The 5,125-nt window shown below is 64.7% G+C and overlaps 1 protein-coding gene across 1 annotated transcript in view; it reads right to left on the reverse strand.

The window, feature by feature from the left end:
- The window catches only part of LOC113204507 (LHFPL tetraspan subfamily member 2a protein-like), a 17,637-nt gene extending 16,494 nt beyond the window's left edge, over nucleotides 1–1,143 (reverse strand). Inside the window, exon 1 of the mRNA XM_052264789.1 lies at nucleotides 992–1,143. The gene's annotated coding sequence lies outside the window, so the exon portion shown is untranslated. The remainder of the gene's footprint in view (nucleotides 1–991) is intronic.
- Nucleotides 1,144–5,125: the final 3,982 nt, after the last annotated feature.

Here is a 5,125-nt window from a genome sequence, read left to right on the forward strand (position 1 = left end):
TCAGGGTGGGTCTCCAAGGTGAGCCTGGGTGGCCCCCGCCCCCGCCTTGTCCCCTTACCCAACCTGCAACCGCAGTCGCGGTCTCTGCCAGACCCACCGGTCCGGTCCCACCCCGCCTACCCCGCCCAGCCCCATGACTGTCCCGTTTCGGCCCTATCTCTTCTCTTACGTGTGCGGAGCTTGCACGCAGACGACCGACAACCCCACGCGATTGTCTTGCCAGTCGAGCCCCAATGGGTGACCACGCCCTGGCCCGGTCCGGCACGCCTGCAAGCCAGCGGGTGCGGCTGCGGCGGTTATAGGGAAGCGGTGGCGGCGGCGGTGGCGGCAGCGGTGGTGGCTGGTGGGTTCTATAATAGGCACTGACATTGCTCGCTGTGCTCACTGCTCAGTGCCCCCGGTGCCCCCCCGGCGCGGCGCGTGCTCGTGCTCAGAATGGCCGAGTCGTCCCATCAGCAAGCAAGCACCTCACCTCACCGAAAACATAAAACATGCAAGATTTGCAAGAAACTGCATATGCGTCCGCTGTAATTTCCCACAACAAATAGGGGTTGAGGGTTGAGAGGAGGGTTGGGAGAGGGGAGCGCTGGAGTTAAGGCGGTTCAGGGGGCTCTGGTATGTGCTGCTGCAGTCTATAGTTTAGTGGTTGAGCTGGTCCGTGCCCCCGTTGTTCCAGCGCCGAGCAACCCTTCCCAATCGTAGAGGAACCCGGCACCCCGGCAGGTCAGAGGCAGCTCAGACCCACCAGCCCCGACCTCTTCGCCCCAACGTCGCCCCGCGGGGCAGACTGTAAGCCGCACTTCGTTGTGCGTTTGGTACGCGCGTTGTTATCACCATCGTGAAGCGAGCCGCCCCGCCCCGCGCTGCCCCGCCCCGCCCCGCCTTGTTACATACATACGTCTAGCGCGATAGGGAACACCCAATCCCCGTGCTGCTGCAAAGACAAACTACTCAACGCTACGCATCTTGTGCATCGCGGCTTGCTATTTACCTTCCTCCGGTGCTGCCCGCGTCCCGTCCCGTCAGGTCGGCGCGCGCCGGCCGGTGTCGCCGGTGTCCTCCGCGCGCTCTGTGTCTCGTGTGTCGGCCGTGTCGGCTTCGGCCCTTCCCTCCCCATCGGCTCCCCGAGGGCTGCCGCCAGGCTGCCGCTCATGGTCACCAGCCTGGTGCCTGCTGGTGGGCTGGGTGCGCGGCGGGGTGCGCGGCGGGATGCGCGACGGGGTGTCGGTGTCCTTCGTCGATCAGGTGGTGATGGTGGTGAGGATGGTGGTGAAGGTGCGCCAGGTGGTGTGGGTCGAGGTGATGCCCTTCGACGTGGTGGCCAGCACCGTCGGCGGGGTGTTGCCCGGCCTCTACCTTCACGTGACGCACATCGATGTGGTGGCCTTCGAGGCGGTGGCCCTCTAGGTGGCTGCCCTCGAGGTGCGGAGTGTCCGACAGCGTGACGGTCTGGCCCTCACCCTCCGTGATGCTGAGGCTGAGCGCCGCCGAGGCCGCTGCGTTGGCGGCCAGCCGCCGCCGCCTCTCGCGCTCGCGCTCCCTCTTCCGCTCCAGGACTGAGGGGTCTGTCCCGAGCTTACGCCGCCGCTCCCGCTCGCGCTCGCGTTTCCGCTCTAGCACGGCTGGATTGGACTCGAACAGGCGTCTCTTGAGCTTCATCAGCTCCATGGCCGCGGGATCCTGCTCCAGACGGCGGCGCCGCTCACGCTCGCGCTCCCGCTTGCGCGCCAGCGCTTCGGCGCTGGTCCCCAGTCGCCGCCGGCGCTCCCGCTCCTTCTCTCGCTTGCGCTCCAGTGCCGAGGGGTCCTGCTCCAGGCGGCGCCGGCGCTCCCGCTCCAGGTCGCGCTTCCTCGCGAGCGCCGCCGGGTCTGCCTCGATGCGGCGACGTCGCTCCCGCTCCCGCAGCCTCTTCCTCTCGAGCGCCGCCGGGTCCGTGCCGTGCATCCGCCGCCGCTCCCGCTCGCGCTCCCGCTTCCGCTGCATCGCCGCTGGGTCCGTGACGAGGCGCCGACGCCGCTCCCGCTCGCGCTCCCTCTTGACCGCCAGCGCCACGGGGTCCCTGGCGAGGCGCCGCCGCCGCTCCCGCTCCCGCTCGCGCTTCACGCGGAGCATGGCCTCGCGCCGCGACTCGGGCGAGCCTTCGTCGTCGAGGGACGGCTGCCCGTCCAGCGAGCTCCCGGCCAGCGGGTCCAGGTGGTGGCCGTGCACCGCGTCGTGCTCCGCGTGCTCCGCGTGCTGCGCGTGTTGCGCGTGGCCCACGTGCGCGGGGCCAGCCGGGTGGCCGTGCACGTGCAGCCCATGCAGCCCGTGCAGGCCGTGCAGGCCATGCAGGCCGTGGACCAACCCCGACGGATAGGGGTAGGGCTCGCCGCTCGGCATGCCGTTCATGTTCCTCCCAGGCTCTCAGACACACAGAGACACAGAGCGCCCCGCTCCTCTTCTACGCCGCGGTTCGAGCGTCGCGACTGGAATTGAAATAATAGTTCTACGTGATTACATTGGCATGGTGAATGACAGGGCCAGCAGCAGCAGAAGATGTCAAGTATTTGTAAAAGTGAACGGCGAGTTTCTGCTTCCATAAGTGGCGCAGGAACGACTGAACTACCTGGCCACCACGTCTCCCTCAACCCCCTGTACCTCATGCCATACCCCGCTCCCCACCACCTTCCCCTCGTGCACACACTCCTAATGCTACCACCACGGCACCCTCCCCGCTACCACGCCCTGAACGCCCAAGCTGACTCAGGCTAGAATGAAGCAGCGTCGAGTTGACGAGACTGTTGTGGGAGTATACAAACTCAGTGCGCCCTCCCCACCGCCCACCGGGCATGCGGGCGGTGAGTGTGTGAGTGGTGTGGGCGAAGAGGGGCAGGAGGCGGAAGCTGAGCCAAATCGCCACTTGAAAACTAATAGCTGATTTGCAACTCATTTGCCTGTCTCAGACGGCGTGCAGACAGTTGCCGAGTGTTCAGGCATAAGCCAGCCGGCATCAGAGGCAGACTAGCTCAGAGGCACAGCGACCGCCCACTGGGCCCGATGTAGGACCTAAAGGATATTTTTCTTTTTCTTTCTTCTTTCTTTTTTGTTGAACCCTTCTCGAGACGAATGCGTGTGCGTGCGTGTCTGTGCATGCGTGCGTGTTTGCCTGAGCGTCTGTATGTGTATAGGCGTGTGTGTGTGTGTGTGTACATGTGAGAGGGAAAAGGTGAACGTGTGTGTGTGTACATGTGTGAGTTGGTACGTATGAGAGTGGATAGTGTGTGTGTGAGAGAGAACTCCTCTGTGCGTGTGCGTGCATGTGTGTGCGTGTCTGCGCCTGTGTGCGAGCGGTTGAAGGGGAAGGGAGGTTGCGTGTATGTCTGGTGCGTTCGTGCGTGCGTGCGCGCGTGGGCCCGAGGGGATCGAAATAAGAGAGAAAGAAAAGCAAAGGCGCACTAGTGGAAGTATCCAGCCCGCTGCGGAGGGGGATATAGGATAGGCGGGAGGGGGGGGGGTGTAATAAGGGGCAGCTGCTGATATACGGGGACGATCGGAGAAATAATTAAGGCAAGTTAAGCCGCAATGGCGTTGTGCCCGGCGGCGGGGCCGATGAGGTGCTGGCGCCGGCGCGTACTCTGTGACCATACCGGGCGGGTACAGTACCGCGAACGCCCCATGCGTGACTTGGAACCGCGGGGCTCCAGAGAACCACCGCTTTGAGTCAGCTCGATTTTAATCCCGCGAGATCGTCGTCGTCGCCCCACAACCGACCTGCGAGGGCGAGGCGAGGCTGGCAGCAAACCCTGAACCGCAGGAAAGGGAGGGGCTGCGTGTGCGCGCGTGCGTGCCTGGGTATGTGTGTGCGTGACTGCGTGTGCGTGTGTGTGAGTGCGCGGACGTGCCTGCCCGCTGTGCGTGCCTGCTGTGCGTGCGTGCGTGTCATGTCTGGCGGGGCGGGGCCGGGCCCAACGGCTATATCCCCCACCCCCACCCCCCACTCCCCCGCTCCCTGCGGGTCTATCAGGACGCTGCTGGAACACTCTTCACCGACGAGCTCAGAGTACATACCAGCCTGGGCGGGGAAATGAGAGGGACAGAGAGAAAGACAGAGTGAGAGTCAGAGAGGGAGACAGAGAGGAGTCATAGAACAGAGTGATAGACAGAGAGACAGTGGGAGATAACCGGTGCACGCGCACGCGGAGGGCTGGTGGATGGCCGGCTGAGTAGCAGTGACCCATGTCTGAGTCTGAGAGGGTCGCGACGTTCAACGATAGGGGACGTTTACGGCCGCTAAACAGACCGCGGTGTGGGAGTGGGCTCCATATACTCGTATCCAGTGGAGCGGGTGGTGCTCCACCGAGCCCGTCCTGCCGACCCTTGGGGTGCTTTACCCCTCCCCCTTTTGCCTTGGTTAGACGCTGGCAGTACCCTTGCACTAACTCCCCTCGGACTGCCCCCCAACCCGCCCCTACTTACCCTTGGGGTGCCCTTGCACTACCTCCTCTCGGGCTGCCTCCCAGGCCGCCCCTACTGACCCTTAGGGTGCCCTTTCACTGCCTCCTCGCCCGCCGCCGCCCGGCCCCAGCCCCCGACCCTACGGGGCGCCTGGGCAGCATACGCAGCGAATACCGCTGGGCACGGCCGAGGAGCTGGTTGCCTATCTCGCCCGCGCCCGGCGCGCAACGTCGCCTCAGCAGGCAACACAGCAGCAAGGGCAGCCGTGTCTCTTTGTACCTTACGGCGCTGGCCGATAAGGTCTCACGCGGTGTGTGAGTATGTGTGTGTGTGTAAGCGTGTGTGAATGTGTGGCGGGCTGCGATGACACAATGCGGACGCGCAAACCTCCCTGACCCTGCAGCCCCACCCTTCCGATCGCTCGGGTTGGGGTGCGGTGGGGGCCCGGTCCAGGGGGCGGGGGGCAGCAGTAGTGTAGCGTAGTGTCCATTCAAGCGCTTCATTGATTGAGCGACACTTCGGCACCACGCATTTCTCGGCAGAGCCCAGCATGCGCTTGCACCCGTTTCTCGGTTTCGTCTACAGGAACATCGGGAGAACGACCACCTGGATTAGGACTGCTGTGCAACACCTGTCGGGCCGTGGGACCTACACGGCGACCTGCAGTCAGGCCGGCCTGACGGGTGGGGGG

The sequence above is a fragment of the Frankliniella occidentalis genome, unplaced genomic scaffold, assembly GCF_000697945.3.
Source record: "Frankliniella occidentalis isolate FOCC.00 unplaced genomic scaffold, Focc_3.1 Scaffold21, whole genome shotgun sequence".
NCBI classification, from domain to species: domain Eukaryota; kingdom Metazoa; phylum Arthropoda; class Insecta; order Thysanoptera; family Thripidae; genus Frankliniella; species Frankliniella occidentalis.